At 41.0% G+C, this 25320-nt stretch overlaps 1 protein-coding gene and 1 long non-coding RNA gene across 9 annotated transcripts in view; one reads left to right on the forward strand and one right to left on the reverse strand.

The window, feature by feature from the left end:
• The first annotated feature begins 1900 nt into the window (after window positions 1-1900).
• Window positions 1901-25320, forward strand: part of nrxn2b (neurexin 2b) — a 401147-nt gene continuing 377727 nt past the window's right edge. For all 6 annotated transcript variants that reach the window (XM_056746323.1, XM_056746365.1, XM_056746355.1 and 3 more), the window contains exon 1: window positions 1901-2033. The gene's annotated coding sequence lies outside the window, so the exon portion shown is untranslated. The remainder of the gene's footprint in view (window positions 2034-25320) is intronic.
• Window positions 11081-13234, reverse strand: LOC130419564 (uncharacterized). 3 transcript variants are annotated; one of them, XR_008906515.1, is made up of 4 exons: window positions 13027-13234; window positions 11982-12150; window positions 11620-11750; window positions 11081-11418 (listed from the first exon to the last, which is right to left on the reverse strand). It is a non-coding gene; the product is annotated as an uncharacterized LOC130419564 (long non-coding RNA). The 3 variants fall into 3 exon arrangements; XR_008906516.1 differs by lacking the exon at window positions 13027-13234 and adding an exon at window positions 12558-13014; XR_008906518.1 differs by lacking the exon at window positions 13027-13234 and adding an exon at window positions 12866-13010.

Consider the following 25320-nt stretch of genomic DNA (forward strand, 5'->3'; position numbering starts at 1 on the left):
ATTCCAAAAAAAGCCCAGTAGCCAAAACCAACATCACAGTTTCAAACTAAACAACGTGCCCCTAGAACACACCAAGAACTACACATATCTCGGTATAAACATTAGTAACACCGGAAACTTAAACAAGGCTTTGAATGACCTGAGAGACAAGGCATGAAGAGCCTTTTACGCAATCAAAGAGAATATCAAAATTGACATCCCAACCGTAATCTGGCTGAAAATAATACAATCAATTATAGAACCAATCGCGCTGTATGGAAGTGAGGTTTGGGGTCCTCTCGCCCACCAAGAGTTCAGCAGATGGGACAAACACCCAATAGAGATTCTGCAAACAGAAATGTGTAAAAACATTCTACGGGTACAGAGAAAAACTCCAAACAACGCCTGCAGAGCAGAATTAGGACTGTATCCTCTAATCATTAAAATACAAAAAAGAGCTTTAAAATTCTACACACACCTTAAGAACAGCGACACAGACACACTCCATCACAAAGCCTTAAGTCATCAAGAGCTCAGCCCAGAGAGAAACCCCTTCATCCAACTGATCTCACAACTAACTCTACAACCCCAAACATGCCCAAGTCAACCCCAAACCCCAGCCAGACTAAACCAAATGATGAAAAGACAAAAAGAGAAATATCTCAAACACTGGACAGAAGCAACAGCTCAGCAAAGTAAACTGGAATGCTATCTGTCACTAAAGAGAGAATATAAAGTGTCAGAATACCTCACAAGCGTATCATACCCTAAACTAAGGGAGAAAAGTCAAGAAGCTCAAACCTGGCTGCAAGATATGTCAAGTCCTGCCACGACCAAAGAACAACCAGCACAACACAACACAACTCTGACAGAACAACACACACAAACTGACACTATCACCCTCATTGAGAACTTTAATTAAAACTCTTTTTCTGTTTATATTGAGATGTATATATATATAGATTTTTACTTATAGACTTTTAATTTTATCTTATTTTTTATCTTAATCTTTATTTGTGCATGTTTATATTTAATCTTGTGCTTTGGCAATGTACATTTTCTTTTATGATGCCAATAAAGCTCCTTTGAATCTTGAATCTTGAGAGAGAGAGAGAGAGAGCGAGAGTTAATGTTTAAACTATTAATGTAAAGACTGAACACAGCTGAATTCACTGAGCATGAGCGAAGTTTTAGACCATCACGTGTTTCCCGGTGATATCACATCAACAGAGTTTGAAGCGTGATCAAATAAAAACTCAGCTTCCGCCACTGGGCATGCGCACTTTATTTCCGCATCATTTTTTTCACGCTTAATGTAGTGTTTTGTGTTATTGTAAGGTTTAGTGTTGGGGTGGGTGTAGGCGATAGCTAATGTCATTAATTGCCAGATTTTGCACCACTTCCGGCCATAGCTTTACCCTATCCTTATATCTGTCACAACCCAAACGTAAGGATGCTCCAGAAGAGCGGAGCTCACATTAGACCAGATCTGGTGATGATACAAATCCTTAAAATCCACGAACTTACTCACTTTAACTCGCACCAACCACAATCCAAAACGAAGCTCTCAACTTCACACAGCTTCATGAGTTCTCAAATCCTCTGATCTGGCGATGTGTTAAACTGATGGAAAAACAAACAGCTGCGCGTCTCGCGCACACATGAACCTCGCGCAGGGAAAACATGCTTCTCGTGGATTCTCTGTGGTGCGGTGATGCTTGCGGGAGGGAATCCCGATAAAGAAGTCATCCTACAGGATCTCTGTACACACGCGTTGCGTCGTAACTGCGGCTCGGCTCCGCCCGCCCGCGGCGCGGGGCGTGCGTCTGTGGGCGGGTTCGCGCATAGTCAGTGCTGACGGGAAGACGCAGGTGACGCGGCGGTGGCGTTCAGCGGCTCTCCATCGAAAGACGCGACACGGATGATCTCCACTCGATCCGCCGCGATTGGATACGACATCTGATGGGAATCCAAAACATCGATTATTACGATTATTCTTGAGAGATTGCTGCGGGAATCTGGACGGACGGACACACACACACGGCATTCCTGAGGTGAGTGTGTGTGTTCTGGGTCTGATATCACGCGGGTGTATGAAGAGCATCATCAGACCTCCGCAGATGAAACGCGCGCGACTGTGTCATTTGTAAAGTGTCAGATCATGTCATGCCATGTTGTCACTGATTTTCCATAACGTTTGTGTTTCGATTCGGATCTTCTTCTTCAATCGTGTCGTTTGTATGTTTAAGTGTGTGGTCTTGTGTTTGGGATCTAGGCGTTTGGAGGTCTGGTTTGCAGGTCTCGGATATCTTCAGCTGTGGCGTTAGGCTACACAAGAAATAGACGATCCGTGTAAAGTTGTTTGTATGTGATGAAACTCGGATGAGAGACGAACACACACACACACAAAATCATGTGCATTTCAGACATCGACGAATCATTATTGTGTTGCGTTTTGTTTTTTCATCGCATGTTTATTAAATCGGTGTGATTTTTACTTCAGATTCATGCGAGGATGGTTTCAGCTCCTCCACTGGGGTGGGATACAACCTCTCCTGCACAACCCGCAGAACGCGCACGCACGTACACACACACACACAAGCGCGCGCATTTACGGATGTCATTTCCTCATTGATTAATCAAAAGCCAATTGAATTTTTATTTTTTGTTTTACTTTTCTACTTACTTTGATCTTTTAAATTTAAATGGATTTGTGTACAATGTTGTTATATGTTTTACAGCATCACCACATAAACAATGATGTCAGAGTCCTGGGCATCACTTTAGTAAGATACTGTTAAAGGGTTATTTCGGAGGTAAAACCAAAAGACACCATATTTTCCTCACCCTCAAGGCATCTTAGGTGCACATGACCTTTTTCTTTCAGAGGAATACAGTCAGAGTTATTTTAGCATTTATCAGGGCTGTTCCAAGCATTAGAATGAAGATTGAGATTTTTAAGTTCAAAAGTGTTTCCATTGATTAAAGAAGTCCTGGACATGGCTTAATTGGGTTAATAAAAGCCTTCTGAAGTCAATCGATGCGTTTGTTCAACAAAAATATAAATATTTACAGCTTTAATAACGATAATGTGTCCAACTTGTAAGTCGCTTTGGGTAAAAGAATCTGCCAAATTATTAAATGTAAATGTCTAACTTCTGTTATCTGGCTTGATAAACATGCACAAGAGGGTTGGCGTTCTGGCAAATGAAGTCATGTGGAGCCATATCAAGCACTTCTTTGATTGATTGACGCACTTTTCAAGCTTAAAAATCTCACTCTTCATTCACTCCCATTCATGCTTAGAACAGCCCATACAAATGCTATTATGACTTTGACTGTGTTCGTCTGAAAGAAGAAAGTCATATACACCTAGGATGGCTTGAGTGTAGGGCTGCACGGTTATGGGTCAACTGAACTTCACGGTTAATAAACACGGTTATTTTGCTTAAATTTTTTATCACGATTAATAAACACCAAAGTTGACAAAATTAACATTTGTTAACATAATGCTACTCCATTTTATTTTCATGCTTTTTTAAATATATAATCCGTAATATTGGTCACCCTTCATGTTTGTCTATTGGTTTTGCCAAAAAATATTAAAATAGAAGAAATGCAGTTAAAAAAAATTGTGTTTATATTTCCTGTAAAGTGTCAGTTTAAAATAAACAAGCTTTGTGATGGTTTTCTGACCTTATCAGGATTTTTGCGCTCACTTTTAAAACATTATTATCACAATGATTACGCTCAGTTATTCATGGAAAGCGTAAATCGTTATCACGGTCAACATATGATTAATCGTGCATCTCTACTTAAGGATGAGTAAAAGAATGTGTCATTTGGTATTGCCTCTAAATTAACCCTTTAAAGGGACAGTTCACCCTAAAATAACTTCTGTAATTTCCTAACCTTCCAGTTGTTCCAAATCTGTTTAAATGTCTTTTTTCTGATGAACACAGAGAAAGATATTTAAAAGAATGCTTATAACCAGACGGTTATTGGACCCTGTTGACTATAATATACGATTGTTTTGTTTGAAGGTATTTTGAAGAATGTAGGACAGCAAACAGGCACTTTTGGCTACTATTGTTATTTGTCTTGCGATGATAGTCAATGTGGTCCAAGAACTGTTTGTTTCCAAGCATTCTTCTAAATATCTTTTATACAGGTTTGGAACAACTAGAGAGTAATTCATGACAGAATTGTTTTATTTTTGGGCGACCTGTCCATCGAATATGTAGATTTATTGAAGTGTTGTCAGTAAAGTGCTTAACTGTGATGGTTCAGTTTAAAAACAGATCAGCTTGGCAGTAGGGTGGACATGATGAAAAAAATAAACACAGCTCAGGGGGAAAAGCTAAGTGTCTTTTTATTCTGCAAATAATTTTTCATCAAATACCAAAACTGGCAAAAAAAGGAGTTGATTCTTTAATCCTTCAGATCATTTCAGACCTGCTGCTCACTCAGACTCAACAGAACGCTTGAGGTTTTGTGTGATGTTTATGAAGAACCTGCTTGTGACCTGATCTGATGTTAGGTGTCTCTCGTGATCACTGACAAACGTTCAGGAGGAGTTTGTATCTGAGATTTTCATTCTTTAGTAAAGTTTATTAAACTGAGTTCAGGAAGAACATTCAATCCATTTAATCAGAGTTTGAAGCTCTTTTGTCTTTGAACAGTGATCTTTTGATCAGATCAAAGTGATGTTGCTCATTGATGCTTCAGATGTGACTCATCACCACCTGTGACAGGAGCACAAGACCTTCGGTCAGAGTTTACTGCTGTCTGCACAGAGCTGCTAATCTGACTGTAATCCCTCTTTAAACCACACACACACACTCTCTCCCTATCTCTCTCTCTCTTTTCCTCTCTCCCTCAGTCTCGCTCTCTCCCTCTCTCTCTTTCTCTCTCTCTTTTCCTCTCTCTCTCTCTCTCTCTCTCTCTCTCTCTCTCTCTCTCTCTCTCTCTCTCTCTCTCTCTCTTTTCTTCTCTCTCTCTCTCTCTCTCTCTCTCTCTCTCTCTCTCTCTCTCTCTCTTTTCCTCTCTCTCTATTCCTCTCTCTTTTTCTCTCTCCCTCAGTCTCTCTCTCCCTCTCTCTCTCTCTTTTCCTCTCTCTCTCTCTCTCTCTCTCTTTTCATCTCTCTCTCTCCCTCAGTCTCTCTCTCTCACGATTCAAGATTCAAGGGAGCTTTATTGGCATAATAAAAGAAAATTTACATTGCCAAAGCACAAGATTAAATATTAACATGCAGAAATACAAATCTATATATATATACATCTCAATATAAACAGAAAAAGAGTTTTAATTAAAGTTCTCAATGAGGGTGATAGTGTCAGTTTGTGTGTGTTGTCCTGTCAGTGTTGTGTTGTGTTGTGCTGCTTGTTCTTTGGTCGTGGCAGGACTTGACATATCTTGCAGCCAGGTTTGAGCTTCTTGACTTTTCTCCCAGTATGTATGAGATCTTGTCCTTTTGTTGAAACTGGTCAAAGTCTTTGTGTAAGTTTGTAAACTGGGGGAAGAATGTTTCTATGATGTGTGTGTAGTTGGGACAGGAGAGGAGAAAGTGCAGCTCTGTTTCCACTTGATTGTGTGTGCAGTGTGGACACAGTCGCTCTTCTCTCGGTGTCCATGTGTGTCTGTGTCTGCCCGTCTCTACAGTGAGCTGGTGATCACTGAGTCTGTACATGCTCAACACTTTTCTTAGTTTAGGGTCTGATACGCTTGTGAGCTATTCTGACACTTTATATTCTCTCTTTAGTGACAGATAGCATTCCAGTTTACTTTGCTGAGCTGTTGCTTCTGTCCAGTGTTTGAGATATTTCTCTTTTTGTGTTTTGATCATTTGGTTTAGTCTGGCTGGGGTTTGGGGTTGACTTGGGCATGTTTGGGGTTGTAGAGTTAGTTGTGAGATCAGTTGGATGAAGGGGTTTCTCTCTGGGCTCAGCTCTTGATGACTTAAGGCTTTGTGATGGAGTGTGTCTGTGTCGCTGTTCTTAAGGTGTGTGTAGAATTTTAAAGCTCTTTTTTGTATTTTAATGATTAGAGGATACAGTCCTAATTCTGCTCTGCAGGCGTTGTTTGGAGTTTTTCTCTGTACCCGTAGAATGTTTTTACACATTTCTGTTTGCAGAATCTCTATTGGGTGTTTGTCCCATCTGCTGAACTCTTGGTTGGCGAGAGGACCCCAAACCTCACTTCCATACAGCGCGATTGGTTCTATAATTGATTGTATTATTTTCAGCCAGATTACGGTTGGGATGTCAATTTTGATATTCTTTTTGATTGCGTAAAGGCTCTTCATGCCTTGTCTCTCAGGTCATTCACAGCCTTGTTTAAGTTTCCGGTGTTACTAATGTTTATACCAAGATATGTGTAGTTCTTGGTGTGTTCTAGGGGCACGTTGTTTAGTTTGAAACTGTGATGTTGGTTTTGGCGACTGGGCTTTTTTTGGAATATCATGACTCGAGTCTTCTTAAGGTTAACCGATAGGGCCCATGTTTGGCAGAAAGTGTGCTGGGTGTCCAGATGTTGCTGTAGACCCTCTTTTGTGGGTGACAGCAGCACCAGATCGTCTGCAAACAGGAGGCATTTCACTTCGGTGTCTTGTAAGGTCGGACCGGGTGCTGGTGACTGTTCTAGAGCTCCAGCTAATTCATTCATGTAAATGTTAAATAGTGTAGGACTTAGACTACAGCCCTGTCTCACTCCACGACTCTGGGAGAGAAAGTCTGTGTGCTTGTTGCCAATTTTAACTGCAAATGTGTTATTGGTGTACATTGATTTGAAGATGTCGTAGGTTTTTCCTCCGATGCCGCATTGAATCAACTGAAGAAAAAGTCCCTCATTCCAGATTGTGTCAAACGCTTTTGTGAAGTCATCAAAGCATGAGTAGAGCTTTCTTTTCTTTTGGTTTGTTTCTTTGTCAATTAAGGTACGAAGAGTGTATATATGATGGGATGTGCGGTATTTGGGTCGGAAACCAATTTGGCATTTTCTCAGGATGTTTTGGTTGTTTAGATATTGGATAAGTCTGCTGTTAAGAATGTTACAGAGGAGTTTACCTAGGTTGCTGTTTACACATATTCCGCGGTAATTATTAGGGTCGAATTTGTCTCCACTTTTATGGATTGGAGTTATGAGACCTTGGTTCCAGATTGTGGGAAATATACCTGTACTTAAGATGATATTAAACAGTTTGAGGATGGCGAATGTAAGTTTTTGGTCTGCGTGTTTAATCATCTCGTTTAGCATACCGTCGATACCACTTGCTTTTTGGGATGTAAGTTTTGGTATATTTTGGCCCAGTTCAGCGAGTGTAATTGGATAGTCTAAAGGGTTTTGGTTAGGGATGCACCGAATATTCGGCCACCGAAAATTTTCGGCCGAAAGACTTTTATCACCGAAACAATGCGGCCGAAATGTTGTGATGACACAAACAGATACCTCTCCTTTGATGCATCTGTAGCGGACGTTATTCCTTTAATCGCAGCACTAAAGCGTCTCCTAAACTGCATTCACCCTCAGGGCTCTAGAGTGCGACCAATATTCCTTTACGTGTGTGAACCAGAGGTCGCGTAATCCGAAAGATTCTTTGTCATTGACAGATTTTTTTACCAGTGACGCCGTCATTCTGGCAGATTACAATGAGCGCAATTTGTAAACCCCCGTTTCCCTTCAGCGGGATATGCTCGTGAAGCGATCTGCGTGTCGTTGTCATTTAACTGACTAGACATGTGATGCGATTTGCGAAAACCGGTCGGATGTCGCGCTGGGACGCGGGAAAGACAGTTCACCTATCAAAGTAAACCACATAACATGAAGAATGAAGAAGTATTAATGCACATTTCCCGCCAGTCCTGTGTAAACTATGGCATGCAAAGTTTTTAATACAATGTTTTCGTGAGTTGACAGAGCTCTCAGTCTGCAGCACCAGGAGTTATGCCCGCTCCACTGCTCACGCGAGCCGGACCGCGATCGCAAAATATACAAGAGATGATCAAAAGTCCAGACACTATGCACATGATAAACAACTTAAAACTTGCTTCACTGCTTACCAGTTGTCGTCCGTAATGTTTCCTCGTGTAGTGATAATGGCAGAGCTCTCGTTCTTTAAATGTGCGCTGCACCATTTTCCTGACTTTCGTTTTATTCCAACGGTTTTGCACAGTATTTTTATAGACTTCAACACTAGGAAATGTTTTTTTTACTAAATTGTTATTAGAGTAAGTCTATTACCACTGTAAAGTGATTTTTACTTGTGATATTGGACTGTTGGGCTTTTATTTTCATAACTTAACTTTAAACACGTTTTTCTCCAAATTCCATTCCTGAACATCATAGCGCTTCAGACGAAAGAATAAATTGGTTATTCTATTCTTACGCTACTTATTATCAACTTTGCACATCTGCAATTCTTGGTGCATTTGTTGTTGTTAAAGTTCTACAGTTAACATATGGGCTATGGGAGTCTTTGTTTGGATACACTATTATGTTGAAGGCCTACAGAGAAAATATTGTAGTATCTTTAAGCAGTTGCACTTGTTCTGAATAGACTTTCTTGTAGTAGTCCTACAGAGAAAAATGTAAAATGCACTTGACCTAAATGCTCTTTGTTTTCATGAGAGAACATTTAATTGTACAACTTTTCAGCAGGCCAGTACCCTGTACATTATTATTTAATATACACATGAGTGGGGTCAAGTTAAACATCTTAGTTGAATTTTATTTTATACTGTGCATTGTTGCAATGTGCTAAATAAACATTTCCATTTTTGTAATTGATTTATTCTTTGAAACTTTAATTATGCAATTGCCTTGATTTTAGTCAAGTTAGTACACAGTAATAGCCATAAATACAAGGGTACTAATAATTGGCCAAATTTCTTTCGGTGTTTCGGTTTTCGGCTTTCGGCCTTGGTTTCCTCTTTTTCGGTTTTCGGTTTCGGCCAAGAATTTTCCTTTCGATGCATCCCTAGTTTTGGTAATCTTTAATTGTTGACTCCAGAGTACATAGTTTGTTGTGTAGGTTTGTTTGTTCATGGTTCTTGGTTATTTTACTAAAGATGTTTGAGAAGTGCTTTATCCATACGTCTCCGTTCTGAATGGGAAGATCTTCATGGTGGGGTTTGTTAAGTGTGTTCCAAAGTTCCCAGAAGCGATTTGTTTCTAGAGATTGTTCAATTGCTTTTAACTGTTTTTTTGTATCTGGTTTCTTTTTCTTTCTTAGTGTGTCCTTATATTGTTTAACTTTTTCATGGTAGAGTTGGCGTGTGTTTACATTGTCAGCATCTCTGTGTTTCTGATTTGATAGAATTCTTACTTCTTTTCTAAGGTTTTTACACTCCTTATCAAACCATTTCTCATTTACAGGCTTTTTGTTTGGTTTTGTGTTAGTGGGTTTTAGGTTAGATAGTGTTGCAGATATTGTAAAAATTTGGTTAATCCTGTCTACTGCTAAATTTACACCTTCATAATTGTGTGGAAATGGGGTATCGAGGAATTTATTCAGTAGGATTTGAATTTTTGGTTCACGAGTTATGCTTTTGTATGTATCTTCGCAATTTTGTTTCCACCTGAAAGTTTGTTTTAGGGTATGGAGGTGAGTTTGTTTTGATGCCTCTGTGTTAGGTTTGGATCTATTGAGGTAGAGAGTGATTTTACTGTGATCTGACAATGGGGATGGTGGGCTGACTGTGAACGCTCTGAGGGAGTTATGATTCAGATCTGTGATGAAATAGTCTACCGTACTGTTACCCAGTTTAGAACTATAGGTGTACCTACTGTATGAATCTCCCCATAGTCTACCATTGACCATGTACCATTGACCCCGTTGCTCCAGGGGGATTGTCCCTGTAATAAGTGCACTGTAAGTCGCTTTGGATAAAAGCGTCTGCCAAATGCCTAAATGTAAATGTAAATGTACAGACCCAGTGTGCGACAGTGTCTCTCTCTCTCTCTCCCTCTCCCTCCCCCTCAGTCCTTCTCTCTACCTCTCTCCCTCCCTCCCCCTCTCCCTCTACCTCTCCCTATCTCTCTCTCTCTCTTTTCCTCTCTCTCTCTCTCCATCAGTCTCTCTCTCTTCCACTCTCTCTCTCTCTCTCTCTCTCTCTCTCTCTCCCTCTCTCCCTCTCCCTCTGGCATGCAGATTTTTTTCCAGTGAGCTTAACTGTAGGTTTCTATAAAGCTGCTTTTCAACAATGCAAACTGTGTGGAGGCTGTAGAATAAAACTGCTGTGTGTGTGTTGTGTGTTTGCTATGGTTTATGTGTCCTCTTTGACACTGTTCAGGTGTCTCCTCCTTTAGCTTTAATGCTCTTCCTGTATGCTGTGCTCATTGTTTGTTTTTTAAGCAACCTTAGAAACGGGTCAGCCGAGCTCCTGCTAAATAAAGAAATGAGATGCATATGTCACGTTGAGACATTCCGTAGCGAGCGACACAAATTAATGAATGACTGAATGAATGTAGAGTTGAGCTCCATGTGCAAACATCTGAGCGAAACAAAGGGTTTGAACGAAACCGAGCTGTGATTTAATAACACTAGCCGGAGAAGTGAAAGAAGGTTTAATTTAAATAATCGCAGCACAGCAGCTCGGGGAAGATTGAGTTTAAACAAGAGAAGCTGAATCTCTATGATCTCATTTCACTCGCTGACTGCACCGAGACTTTAAAGTGAATTCCTTCCAATCGTTTAAGAAGAATCTTAAAATTAAATTCAGGGCGACTGAATGTAATGTTGAGGAAACTTCACCATGTGAGAGAGAGCACAGATCGTGACGGCAATAGCAACATCACATGTATTTCATTTAATTCTTATAGATATCAGACTTTTATTGAATTTGTGCTGCTAAAGCCTATTAACACCTGAAGTGTGTGTGGAGGAATCTCTCATTCATGTGGTGAAGAGTCAAAGCGCAGGGGGCTTTAGGTACACTGTAAAAAAAATCCTGTAAAATTTACAGTAAACTACTGGCAGCAGGGTTGCCAGCCAGTTACTGTAAATTGTACAGCCACAGTACTGTAATTTAATTTACAGCCATTTACTGTAATTGCAGAATACAGGAAAACCTGTAATTTTGAATAGCAACAGTATAATGCTGTATTTTTTACAGCAAATTGCTTGATTTTAATTTACTTTATTTAGAAGAAATACATAAATCACTGTATATCCAGTATGTTTTGCATACTGGATATACAGTGTTTATTTTTTTTTAATTGATACAAAAATACATTACAGACAAATTGTGTACGTTGTTGTACATGAAATAATTTTATTCAGTAAGAACTTCATAGTATCCAACATGGCTCTTTAAACATTAATGTTTAAACAACACGTTAACCAACATTACCATCATGAAACAACATTGCAAAACAAGGCCCAAGTGAGTCTGTAAAACGGTCCACATCTTGATCCATCAGAGCACAACAAGTAGCTGGAACTATGGAAACGAAACAAGAGAATAATGTTAGATATTCAATTTATAGTCAGAGAAAAACAGAGGACAACATCTACAGTCAGAGAATAATAAAATGATGTAATTCAATGATGAGATCTGTGTGTGTGTGTGTGTGTGTGTGTATGTGTGTGTGCGTGTGTGTGCGTGTGTGTGTGTGTGTGTGTGTGTGTGTGTGCTTCTTACTTTTCATCGATTACACTGAATATTCATCATTGTGTTTAGAAGAGCGGCGACATGTGGGTTCACTGCAACCTGTTTCTTCTGTATCCTGGCATTTTAGATGACGCTGCTTGTTCCACTCTCTGGATTAATATCTACAAAGAGTCAGGAAAAACTAAATGTTATATATTAAATGTACAAAATATATTATATTAAAACACATGAATTAAATCATCAGCTTGCTAGTGTTAAATAGGGGAGACTTCTAAATAATTTGCCCAAAAAAATTGCATCTCTCGTTGAGAAATATTGTTTTAAAGGTCTTAACAGGTATATAACATTAACATATCTATAAAAAGCAGGTAAGGAAGTTGTTCAATTAATACCTTTCATTGGACTCCAAGTACATGCTGCCCCATCCTGGTACTCAAGCCTGAATATGTAACATGCTATGAACAGAGTGGGAAGGCCAGACATGAAGCTGTGCTGAGCACCGTCACACACAACCTAACCTTCAGTAGTCAGCATCCAGTGGCCTGCATGGCAAAGTGTGTCCTAAAACAAACAATTATACATGTGACAATAGTAATAGTTAATAGTGACTATACAATTATCTTTAAGCATTTTACATTTTAACTACATTTTAGTATAGTGACTCTACAAACAAACTCTAAGAAAATTAAACAGAGTAACTTACACTTAAAACCGTACTTATATAGAAATGTAATCCAACTAACGTTAGGGATGTCACGGTCAAGAAATTGTCACACTAGTATTTTGTAACGGGTCTCACTCCCACCCTCCAACGGTCCTATTTGGGAGACAGGGCTGCTATACAATGAGGGTGTCGCTAACGTCTTTTGCTCAAGCTCTCATCTGGCCTCCGATACATAAACTGTATATCTAGATGGTTACGTACATTAATCACTTTACCGGGCTATCCTCCGTGAACATCGACTTACCTCAAGCTATGGTGACTCATTTTAATTTGGGCGCTCGATTTAACGGATGACTGCATTTGCAAATTTGAATTACACCACAAAATAATCACGAGCGAGTGTGGTATCCCAACTGTCGAAGCATGTAACTTTTACCGAGTCTACGGCGGGCGCGTTGTTCAACATTTAAAAAACAACCGTCAACTAACTAAAACAATGAACTGTAGCTCGTCACATACCGCCTTCGCTCCTGGTGTGAACAAAAACTCTAAATAACATGAACAACTTCTGTCCTCAGGTGCTATAGCGACGGAGAATGTTTGAAATCTTACCGCGACGGCGCTGCTGAAACCCCGCAAGACTCCTTCGGTCCCCGCGGATGGAGGTTGAATCCGGGGTTAGCAATATGAACCGCGAATTTAGATACCTCTATATAAAGTTACCAGTATGATAGTTACCAAATATGAAAAAAAATACGTAATAAGTTACTTACCACAGGTGTGAATCATTCATTTTGCGCACTACCCCAATCTCGACTGTTGAAGATCATCCCGCCATTGTAGATTTGAAATTTACAGCAATATTCTGTACATTGAGTTAATCCGTCACGTGACCCCAGAATGCATTGCACTTTACAGCAATATTCTGTATTATTTAAAATACAGTCAGCTTCTGTAAAATAACGCTGTAGTTTTTACAGCAATTCGTTACAGTGTATGTAAAATACATCATGTTTTGTCTGTTTTTTAACTGGAAAAATTCTGTTTTTGTGTTTAGTGTCAACCCGATGAGTTTCTGAAAAACAAACGCGGTTTAATCTGGACAACATTTTTTTTACTGTTGAATTTTGACTTTTGTGCGAATCAAAAAGATTCATGAATCAAAAAGGCTTTTATTGCCAAAAAAAGCACAGACAAACATGAAATAGACATTTATACACACATAAGCAAGGATGTTAAAAAAATATATTTTCATCTGTATAAGCAGGAATGACAGGTTGCTGTCATATGAGTTGATGTGTTGAGTTGATGTGCTGTTGTACAGTGTGTTGATTGTTTTGTCATGGCTGCAGGTGACAGACCTCAACTTTCTCCTTCTCTGTTTGTCTGTCTGTCTCTCTTACCCTTTCTAGATCTCACTGTCTTTCTCTGCAGTGCTGTTGCTTATTCAGCATATTCTCTTCATTCCTGTGTGTGTGTGTAGCTCCCACACCCTAAGAATTCTGCCTATTGTGTGAGGGATTTGAATGTGAGGAACACACCTCATTTTAGCGAGAGAACATCTTCTTTCTTCTGATCAGGCAATTCTAGAGGACAATAGAAGCACTTGAGAGTCTCTGGGCTGGTCTGATCTCAGCCCTGATTGCTCTGTTCAGTTTGTTCAGCCAGCGTTCTTTTATTAACACACTGTGACATTGACACCATTGACCCACAAAGACAGTCTGAGACCTGCAGATGGTAAGAGACTGTAATTTAAAAAATAATTTAGGATTTACGAGTGTGACTTTCATTCTTTCTTCACCTCTTAGGACCTTTTACCATTTATCTCTGGATAAGTGTAGAAGCTCTAGATGGAATATTTGTGGTCTACCTTATTGGCCAGAATGTTTTCCTGTGTCTGTTTGTTAACTCTGTTGTGTAACATTTAATATATTTCTTCTCTCTGTGTTAACTCCGCTGATATGGAGTGTTTCATAATGGTCTAGAGCTGTAGAAATACATTTAGAATACTCCATAAGAGTCAATACAGTCTGCATTTGTATGATCTGATCCTACTATTGCCAACTATAATTATTTTTAAAGAGCTTGTGAGAACAGTTTTAGGGTTTGAGCTGCGTGTCACATGATCATAACACAGTTTAGGTGAGAGGAATATCTTCTTGACTGAGTTAATATCTTAGTTGATGGTGTGATTACTGGAGTATGAAATATATTCTCATAGAATAACATAATCATACATGAAAATCTAATGTAGTGTCTGTTGCCATAAAATGGTCTCATATTGAACATTTTTTGACGTTATTGTAGTTCTATGATTGAGCGATAGACCTGCCCTACCAAGACATTTCTGAGACAGTTATGATCTTCTGTATTTTATTTTCGCATATATTTTATAATGATTTATTTTCGATTAATTTCCTCAAGTACATTTTTTGGAGCCATGCAAATGTCCTCATTAGGCATTTCTTTTTAAGGTGGGTCTTCTTTCCTCCTCAGGAATTGCTAATGGTGTTATTTATTAGTGATTGATAACACCAAGGCAACAAACTACGTCAATGATAAGCCAGGAAGTTGGTTTTATAAGTGAATAAAACCTTATACAGTTTTTTTCTGTATTGCATTTTTTTCTCTGTGCATTTCTTCCTTCTCTCTCTCCATCCCTTTCTCTTATCAGAGCAGATGTGATTGTGGAAAGGTCAGGCTGGTCCATCAAACTTTAGCTGGATTATTGCTCTGTTCTTTCTGAAATCCATTTTCTCCACAATCTACTGTGCTAGACGTTGGCCACTGTGTGGAGTTTACCTGCTGTTAAAGTTGTTTCTGTGTGTGTGTTTCTCTGTGTGTCTGAGAGAAAGAAGGGGATTTGAGAAAATTATTTTTTAACTTGCCTGCTTGACTGCTGCATGGCTTTAGCATTTTAACATTTGGTGGCGTTTATTACACTTATACAATGTGTGTTCAGCATCACAGACAGCTCATGTCACTTATACAGTGTGTGTTCAGCACCACAGACAGGTCCTGTCCCTTTATACAGTGTGTGTTCAGCACCACAGACAGCTCAATTCACTTATACAGTGTGTGTTCAGCACCACAGACAGCTCAATTCACTTATACAGTGTGTGTTCAGCACCACAGACAGGTCCTGTCACTTTATACAGTGTGTGTTCAGCACCACAGACAGCTCAATTCATTTATACAGTGTGTGTTCAGCACCACAGACAGGTCCTGTCACTTTATACAGTGTGTGGTCAGCACCACAGACAGCTCCTGTCACTTATACAGTGTGTGTTCAGCACCACAGACAGCTCCTGTCACTTATACAGTGTGTGTTCAGCACCACAGACAGCTCAATTCACTGATACAGTGTGTGTTCAGCACCACAGACAGCTCCTGTCACTTTATACAATGTGTGTTCAGCATCACAGACAGCTCATGTCACTTATACAGTGTGTGTTCAGCACCACAGACAGCTCATGTCACTTATACAGTGTGTGTTCAGCACCACAGACAGCTCCTGTCACTTATACAGTGTGTGTTCAGCACCACAGACAGCTCCTGTCACTTATACAGTGTGTGTTCAGCACCACAGACAGCTCATGTCACTTTATACAGTGTGTGTTCAGCACCGCAGACAGGTCCTGTCACTTTATACAGTGTGTGTTCAGCACCACAGACAGCTCAATTCACTTATACAGTGTGTGTTCAGCACCACAGACAGCTCAATTCAATTATACAGTGTGTGTTCAGCACCACAGACAGCTCATGTCACTTATACAGTGTGTGTTCAGCACCACAGACAGGTCCTGTCACTTTATACAGTGTGTGTTCAGCACCACAGACAGCTCCTGTCACTTTATACAGTGTGTGTTCAGCACCACAGACAGCTCCTGTCACTTATACAGTGTGTGTTCAGCACCACAGACAGCTCCTGTCACTTATACAGTGTGTGTTCAGCACCACAGACAGCTCATGTCACTTTATACAGTGTGTGTTCAGCACCACAGACAGCTCATGTCACTTATACAGTGTGTGTTCAGCACCACAGACAGGTCCTGTCACTTTATACAGTGTGTGTTCAGCACCACAGACAGCTCCTGTCACTTTATACAGTGTGTGTTCAGCACCACAGACAGCTCCTGTCACTTATACAGTGTGTGTTCAGCACCACAGACAGCTCCTGTCACTTATACAGTGTGTGTTCAGCACCACAGACAGGCCCTGTCACTTTATACAGTGTGTGTTCAGCACCACAGACAGCTCCTGTCACTTTATACAGTGTGTGTTCAGCACCACAGACAGCTCCTGTCACTTATACAGTGTGTGTTCAGCACCACAGACAGCTCCTGTCACTTATACAGTGTGTGTTCAGCACCACAGACAGGCCCTGTCACTTTATACAGTGTGTGTTCAGCACCACAGACAGCTCCTGTCACTTTATACAGTGTGTGTTCAGCACCACAGACATATTATTATTATATTTTATATTATATCATATTATTATTATTTTAAATGTATAAGAAACATTTAGATATTCAAACACAATGCCAGTGATATGCAAGCAGTGAAAACTCTTAAACACGAACGGCCTGTCACTGCCTGATTACCAGCTGCTGCAGTAACGATGCTACTTGCACATAAATTCTGTTAGTGGGAATATGTGCAGGACAGAAAGATGATGTGTGCTCTGGAGGTTGTAATTTGACGTTCTGCAGTTGTGGTTTGTTTTTTACTCTAGTCTGACAGCCTGTGATTTTAGCTTTGCGTCTCGCTCTGAATCTCATCTGCTGTGCGAATGAAACAAGGTGATATTTGAGATGATTCATTTTCATAAAACCAGTGCTGTCTGATTACATATTTTTCCTAGCACAAACACAGAGAATAAGTTGTTGTGGTTCTTATAAAAAGGCAGGACATTCATAGTATTTCAATAATAGCAGCATTTCTGTGTGTCTGTGATGTCTCTCCACCCACCCAGTGCGCACAAACTATTCTCACAGCCAAGTGCTTGAGAAAGCTATTTATCTGAGTCCATCAGCATCCACGCTGTTGTCTTTCCTTCACACTGAGGAACATGTTGGAGAATGTGGGAGATTCTCACGTGTTTTTGTCAAATGGGAAAAAACAACCTATACAGAGAGAAAGCCTGTCTTCCTTTTGGTGGTTGTGTCTTTGAGATTTGGGGACAAGGTCATTTACTGATGATGACAAACACACATGCACGCTTGAGTCACATGTCATGTTCAAGTCGATATAACCAGAGGGTGTGTGTGATTTCAACTACAGTTCTAAAATGATTTAAACAGATCCAATTGGATATATTTGAGTGTATTATTTATATTTATGGGTTTTTATATTAATGGAATATTTGTATGTGTAGCAACATTTGTATGTGTAGCAACATTTGTATGTGTAGCAACATTCATATGTTGCTACACATAAATAGTCGATTGATTTATTTGAGCACAATGACAGAACATGGTTTAGTCTGTGTTTTGTATTTTTTTCTGCTGCAGTTTATGTCCACAAACAATGTCCAAACAACTGGTGCTGTTAAGCAGATGCTTTTAGCACAAGTGACTTTGAACTAGGGCTCTGCGATTAATTGAAAATAAGTTTTCTTATTGATTTCTTAGCTAGTAAACGTTAGCTAGTTAACGTTAGCTTGTTGCATAAGCTGTCACTCACTGCAACTAACACGCCAAAGCCGTTTCCCATGCATTGTTTTATTTTTGGCGACCTGGCATAATGTGAACATTAACGGCCACAATTAGCCACCGATCCTGCCATTCAGGTCCCGTGTCACACACAGCCGCGAACATACCGGTTACAATTTTGTAAATTTTGTAACGTTGGCACTATTTCTAGGGTCCACAAAAGGTGCACAGCTTTCATTCTGTTGGCGAAGGTCATTTTCTGAGGAACCTATTGCGTGCAGTATGTGCGCGGCGGATAAGTTAAACATTCAGTTCACTGAAACTTGGACGATTCATCAACAAGTACAACACAGAACTAATCATCTGCCACTGTTACTGAGTGTTTGTTTGGGTGAACATGAACATGAACAAAGTTTGTTGGAGGAGGCAGTGCACTACAGGGGAAAATAACAACCACTCATTAATGTCGATGTACAGTGACTTTGTCAGACGATGTTGCAGTATAAATCAGGATAACATTTGTGACGGGTGGAGAAACGACACGTACACCAGATCTCAAAACACACACCCCGGAGGGGAAATTTATTTAAATGAACAAGTGCTCCCGTGGCCGTTGGGCTTTTCAAGAGTGCCTGTGATTCCGTGACTTCACTCGGGAGATGTAGAGGTGTGGCGTGCTCGCAGAGTTCGTGGTGATCTGGTAGTGGTTTGTGATGTTTCCCGTGTGGCTGTGAGACTGGATCTCAAGGCGAGCTGCCGGTCGTCAGTCGGAGCCTGTTCAAGTAAAAGGTGCTCACCACAAGCTCACCATGCTTTGGGTTTGTTCTGCTTTTATGCTGCCTCTCATCTCTTCCTGACGAACGGCAGCTGCGCCTCGTCGAAACCCTCTGTTTCCATGGCGACGCTGATTGCGCTACTCATCACATCCCCCCTAAGCGTCGTTGTGGATCGGCGGGACGTCCTGTCCGTGGAAAAGTGTGGTTGAAAGGGGGTTGGGTGTATCGAGAGGGTCGGGCCGGTCAACTACCGGATCCGTCAACCGGGACGCCGCTAAGGATGACAAGCTATACCACATCAACCTGCTGAACAGATGAATAGCACCAACGGCCCAGATGGCGGCGTTTGCGGAGTCTGAACCGCCGGAAATACCCATGGGGGAACATCTGTTGGCGGTCCAAAAGCAAGATCTCAAAAACCTGGTCAGTCAGTTTCAAGTCATCTTCTCCGAGAGACCCGGGCAGACAAGGATCATCCAACATGAGATCAGGACGCCCCCCGGTCTCATAGTCAGGCAGCGTCCTTACCGGGTCCCAGAGGATCGTCGGTTGGCTATAGAGGAGGAGATCACCAGGATGAGGCAACTGGGGGTGATAGAGCGCCCGCCGCAGTGGTCATCTGCCACCACCCGCCGCAGCATCCTCTTCAGGGTTTGGTTGAACTGTTCAACTAGACCATCTGTCTGAGGGTGGTAGACTGATGTGCGGAGTTGTTTCACCTGGAGTAGGTGGCAGAGGTCCCTCTGCTGAGTCCCCTGGTCAGTCAGGATCTCCGAGGGGATACCCACCCGGCTGAAGAGAAGAGCTCCTTCGCAATGGTCTTGGAGGTGGCCTTCCTCAGCGGTATTCGACAACGACTAAGATGTGCTCATGTCCCCGGGCAGACTTAGGCAGCGGCCCTATCAGGTCCATTCCCACGCGTTCGAAGGGCACCTCGATGATGGGTAGTGGAATGAGGGGACTGGGGGGAGGTCGTTAGGGGGAAGTCTTCTGGCATACTGGGCAGGCCTGGCAGTACCTCTTGACCTTGCCCTCCAGGCCGGGCCAATGGAATCGGCCCCGAATACGTTGGGTTGTATTGGTGGGTCCCAGGTGGCCGGGCATGGGGTGGGTATGTGCCAGTTCGAGGATGGTATCGGTCTTCCCCTTCGGCAACACCAGGAGCTGTTTCTCCTCCCCCCGTCTCTTGGCGACACAGTACAACAGACCGTTCCAGACAATGAAGTACGGGAGGGAGTGGGGACCCGGCAGCCGAACCTCATCTCCGACCTTCCGCACTTGGTTCCAGCAGTTCCTCAGCCGATCGTCCTCTCTCTGTTCCTTACCAAAGGAACCTCCCCCGGTTATCTGTTGGAACAGTGCAGAGAAGAGGTTAGGGTCTGAACACTCACCCTCCCGTTTGCTTTCCGTTGCCAGGAGCGCCTTTCGATGTTCCCTGGGCTTCGGTCGTTGGAGACGGTGGCGGCGGCCTACCCCCTGGTTGGCGATCTTGTAGGGCGCCAGGGACGCACATGACTGGTATTATGGTCGTCTTCTTTGCTTGGGCTGGAATGATTCCTGGCTGGGCTAGACTCCCCGAGTGCAAGGTGGCGGTTTCCACCTGGCCGTTAATATGGACGGTTCTCCAGGGGGCTCCGGGGAGGGTGGGTCTGTGCTGTCCACATCCGGACAGCCAAGATCAAGTGCTTGGCGGGGTCCGGTCTGTGGGCATGGGTTCGTCCTCGGGGGTGGGGGCTGCCGGTCTGTTGCCGGGTCGGGTGGTTTAAAAAGTGACCCATTGTCAACATGTAGTAGCATGGGTAGTGTGTTTTTATATTTGTTTCCTGTCTTCACAACAAAGACAAATAATATATAAATGGAAAAAGCTTTATCTGTTCACTTGTTTATCTGTTCACTTGTAATACAGTATGGGACAGTTCAGTTCTGTTATAATATGACTGCAAGTCTGCATGATAAACCTATGAACGTATATTGCCGCTTAGTGTCGTATTAAGCAAAATTTTGACTGTATTATTTGTGTCCCCTTCAAAAATTGCTCTTGAAAAATGTTATATGTATTGTCCCCCCATACTGTTAAATGACATTTATGCCCATGGGTTCAGCTGTGCTATTTTTACATTTATACATTAGTGGAATTCACAGTTTAAAAGGCAATTTTTTCAGTTTTCTATGTTGCTCTTAAAGGTTATGAGTAATTGTGTTTAATAATCGGGATCTCAATATTGGCCAAAATAATCGTGATTATGATCACTTTCTGATCTGAATGCCACCAGCAATCACTTTAACTGCCGCTACACGCTAAACGCTAAATGCAACATCACCCAAAATCACAATGAGCCTCATTTATCAATCGAACGTAGACACGTGCGCAGAAATCATCTCACAGGGTTCACTTGTGATTCAACAAACATTCGTATGCCAGCAATCTCATTGTACGAATGATCGTACCTTTATAAATGTGGTGCCTGAAATCAATCATAATTTACGTATCACGCCCCTATAAATTCAGGGTGTAGACGCCTCGCCCCTAGATTTTGCGACAAGGAGAAACGTAATCCGGCCAAAATGAGGAACTGTTACAATTTAGACATGTAAACTATAACCTTGAAAAGCAAAATCAGAAGTGAAAACAGTTAATAAAGAGATCACATATACAATAATTTATTGTTGTTTCCACCGAAAGTATTGTTGTTGCTTTAAAATACTTAGGTTGTAAAATGCATTTAAATTGAAAACAAAATTAATCTGACTTCAGTCTTAAAGAACTGTCTTTAAGTTACAGTAACATGTTATTGTAAAAACTAATGTAGACTATGTGTAAATTAGTCCCAACTGATCGTTTTTGCTCCGCAATCAACTGTTTATTACATGTGTAAGTGTTTTTATACAATTTGTAATCATTTAGGTGATGAGAAAATGGACTGTGGCAGAGGAGACGGATGCATGTTTTTAAAGGGGTTTTATGTTTCCTTAAAAAAGATCTTTCAGACCTATCAGAGGCAAGAACAAAAACGGCGGTCTTTTGCTCCCACAAAACGGCCTGGAGCCTGCAAGCTTTGACCCAGTGCGCATCTTCCACCCCCAAGCGAAAATCGCACAAATAAAAATAAAACAAATCCTGCATTTTGTCTGTTTTTATTAGAATGCATTTTAGTCATTTACAGAAGCTATTGTCTTGCAAATAGGTAAACTAACCCATTGCATATAAATATATTGATTAGGGCCTATTGTAGTTTTTAAATGTTTTACTTAACTGTGCATTTTTATCGTCGTAAATTATTTATGTAAGCTACAATTTCATTAAAGTTTTGAATGCCAAAGCACCTGTTAACCTTGTAATTTCAAGCATTTAAACGATCATATAATTAGGCTAGAAAATCAATTACTTTATTAATGTCATGAAATTAAGAAATCGCATTAGAATCTTTGTTTACATTGTCTTACCGAACGAAAAATCCTAATCTATCTTTCAATGTTTCATTCTTCCTTATCAGTTATCAAAGGGTTAAAGCATACACGGACATTCAGCCTTTCTCAAAACTTGCGCACACCAAGACCTGTCATGAGATTTGATCGTAGCAACTGCTCACCTCCACTTTGATAAATGTCAAGTTTTGCATGGAAACGATGCCCAGTTTTCGATTGTACGCTTGTTTCATAAATGAGGCCCAGTATCTCTACCCTAAAGAGCAGCAATGTGCTGTTTCTCTTTCTCGTCAATGTGTTGCTGTACTATGAGCGCTTCTTTGATTTTACATGCAAGTCATAGTTTTATTTTAGCTCAGTTACAGTGCAGAGCGGACGATTTGGTGTAAATTCAGAAATATTGAGGATACACTGTTACAAGGAGCTAACTACACACATGCGCACACACACACACACACACACATACTCATTGGTAGAGGCCGAGGGCTCGCACGCAGACGGATCTCATGGAGAAAGAGAGGGTGCATCCGACACACACGGACACGTGCCACTCACATCAAACAAATCAGGAAATAGAGAAGACTGGGAAGTTCTTAGATCATAGATACAGTCATTATCACAGAAAGAGAAAATAGGAGAACATGTAATGCCGAATATATATATACCCGGGTGGCCCAATGGAGTAAATGCATTGTATAGCGGATGCTTACAAGCAGAAAGGTACTTTGTGTTTGCTTCTGTGTCTCACACAGGCAGGAGACATGTGGAGAAGAGAGACACAAACTGAACGTGAGGATGATGGGGTCATCAGTCCTGGCGTAAATCTGACAATATTTAAAGGCTGCAGTAGAGTATCAATCTCCCTTCTTGTGTCTGTTGTGCCATATACCGACCTCTTGTATTTATTGCTGCACTCATGGTTATAAATATCAAGTGACAACTAACATGTACGCACAGAACACGGAGTGTGACTGAGAAGAACCTCTTGCACTGCTGTGTCTCTGTAATCTCTTTCTGTGTATAGCAGATGTATGGACTCTGTGCACAAGTGTAATGATGAACTTCCCATGTTGCCAGATGTTATTTTAGCTTAGCTTTTTAAAAACATTTTTACATCAGCAACCTCTTTGGACATTTGAGGGTTAGTCACGTAAAGGAGTGCGAGTAGTTTTCAAAGTTTGCCTCGCGCAGAGTGAGCGGGCAGTTCAGAAGCTCGAGCACCATTCAGCTGCACAGATTGCGACAACCGAAAATTCATTTTTTCTACAAGTGATGGAAAAATCTGAAGGCAATCTGTCATTTTGACGGACTACAGTAAAGGCGATTTGTAATTCCCCTATTTATAATTTCATGACATTAGAATGTGATCGTATATGGACTGAACGTGATTGTAAGCAGAAGGAGGCAGACTATCGCAAAGGGACGTGTGTTTACTATTCATGATCTTACTCTCAAATGCCTGCTCAGTTTTGCTAAACGCGCATGCGGTCAACAGAGACTCGAGGTGCATATGCATCCATCACTCCCCGCATCCCGTGCACGCAAACACACACAGGCGCTGTGGTGCCGTCTTTACATAGTTTTTTACCTCATAAAATAGCGTCTTTTTGGATAAATAACAGCTTTCAGTAAGTGGAAAACTGTCTCTAACTGAGTGTTCTCTGTTCAGTGAGCAGCAGATGTAGCACATATATGACCAAACCACAGCTTTCTTGTGAGTACAAAACACCTTTTACCGGCACATGTCATTGCTTCGTAATGGACATATGAACATAAACATTTGCTTGTAATTAGATTATTATTTTATGTCCGACAACAGAAACATTGAATAATAAATGAAATGTCTAAGTCTAGCACAACCTCTCCTCAGCTGTCAGTAACAGAGACATTTTTAAAAGCATCAACCCTGCTGCAAGGACAGTAAGAAGCATAAATAAATATCAGATTATCAGATAAAATAATGTAATAAATTTGCTTTGATCACAGCCACTTTATACTGTTGAACATAAAAGGTTTCTGGGACTCATGTCACAGGCTGCTATGTTTTATGAAAATATATGTTAACACTTTCCTTGAAGCATGTATGTTTAATGCATTATAAAAGTAGTTTTTAAGCATGGTAATACAGATTTTAATGCATTGTAATGTCTTATAGATAATTGTTAATACAGTTCATACATTATAACACTAAGCAATTCATTGTAACACTTCACATTTTAAATTGGTTATAATTCTTTACAACTACATATAATGCATTACAACACACATTATGGATATTAATAATACATTTTACCCTTTAATAAATCTTTATAATGAATTAAACATACATGCTTCACAGAAAGTGTTACCATATATGTTACTTACTAATATTAATTTGTTAATTCATGAGACTTTCTATTCTAGTTCTGAGAAAGCTTCAAATAGCTCCTTTAATCTGTGATCGATATCTGTATCGGTCGATACAGCTTTCAGTGATCGAGGATCGGTGATCGGCTCCAAAAATCCTGATCGGAGCACCCCTAAGTTTAGGCTTTACTTCCGCATCTCCCGTCTGGCTTTTTCTTCTTTTAAACGGCTTAACATACCTAAAGAATCCACTGACCTCAGTCTCTATCAGTCTCTCCTCTCTTCCTTCTCCGCCGATGTCTCCTTTGCAAAGACTCAATACTACCATGCCACAATCAACAACTCGCCTAACTCTCCCACTCTCTTTAAAATCTTCTCTGCTCTTCTTTGCCCGCCTTCCCCCTCACCTGGATCAGACTTAACGGCTGATGAGTTTGCATCTTTCTTCGTAAAGAAAACTACCACTATCAGCAGTCAATTCTCTGTGCTGCCGCCTCTTGATCACTCCCTAGCCCCAGACAAATGCTGGCTCCCCTCTTTCTCCCTCCTATCTGAAGAGGATGTTTAAAGGTCATATCGTCGAACAGGCCAACGACCTGCCCGCTAGATCCCATCCACACTCATCTCCTCCAGGCCATCTCTATCGGTTGTTTCCTCTCTGACCCACATTATCAACTCGTCTCTCATCACTGGTACATTTCCCGCAGTCTTCAAAGAAGCCTGTATCACCCCACTACTGAAGAATCCCACTCTTATTCCTGCACTTTTTGATAACTACAGATCTGAATCGCTCCTCCCCTTCATTGCTAAATCTCTTGAGGATGTTGTATGTTACCATCTCTCCTCCTTTCTCACGCATAACAAC

This window comes from Triplophysa dalaica, chromosome 1 (assembly GCF_015846415.1).
Source record: "Triplophysa dalaica isolate WHDGS20190420 chromosome 1, ASM1584641v1, whole genome shotgun sequence".
NCBI lineage: Eukaryota > Metazoa > Chordata > Actinopteri > Cypriniformes > Nemacheilidae > Triplophysa > Triplophysa dalaica.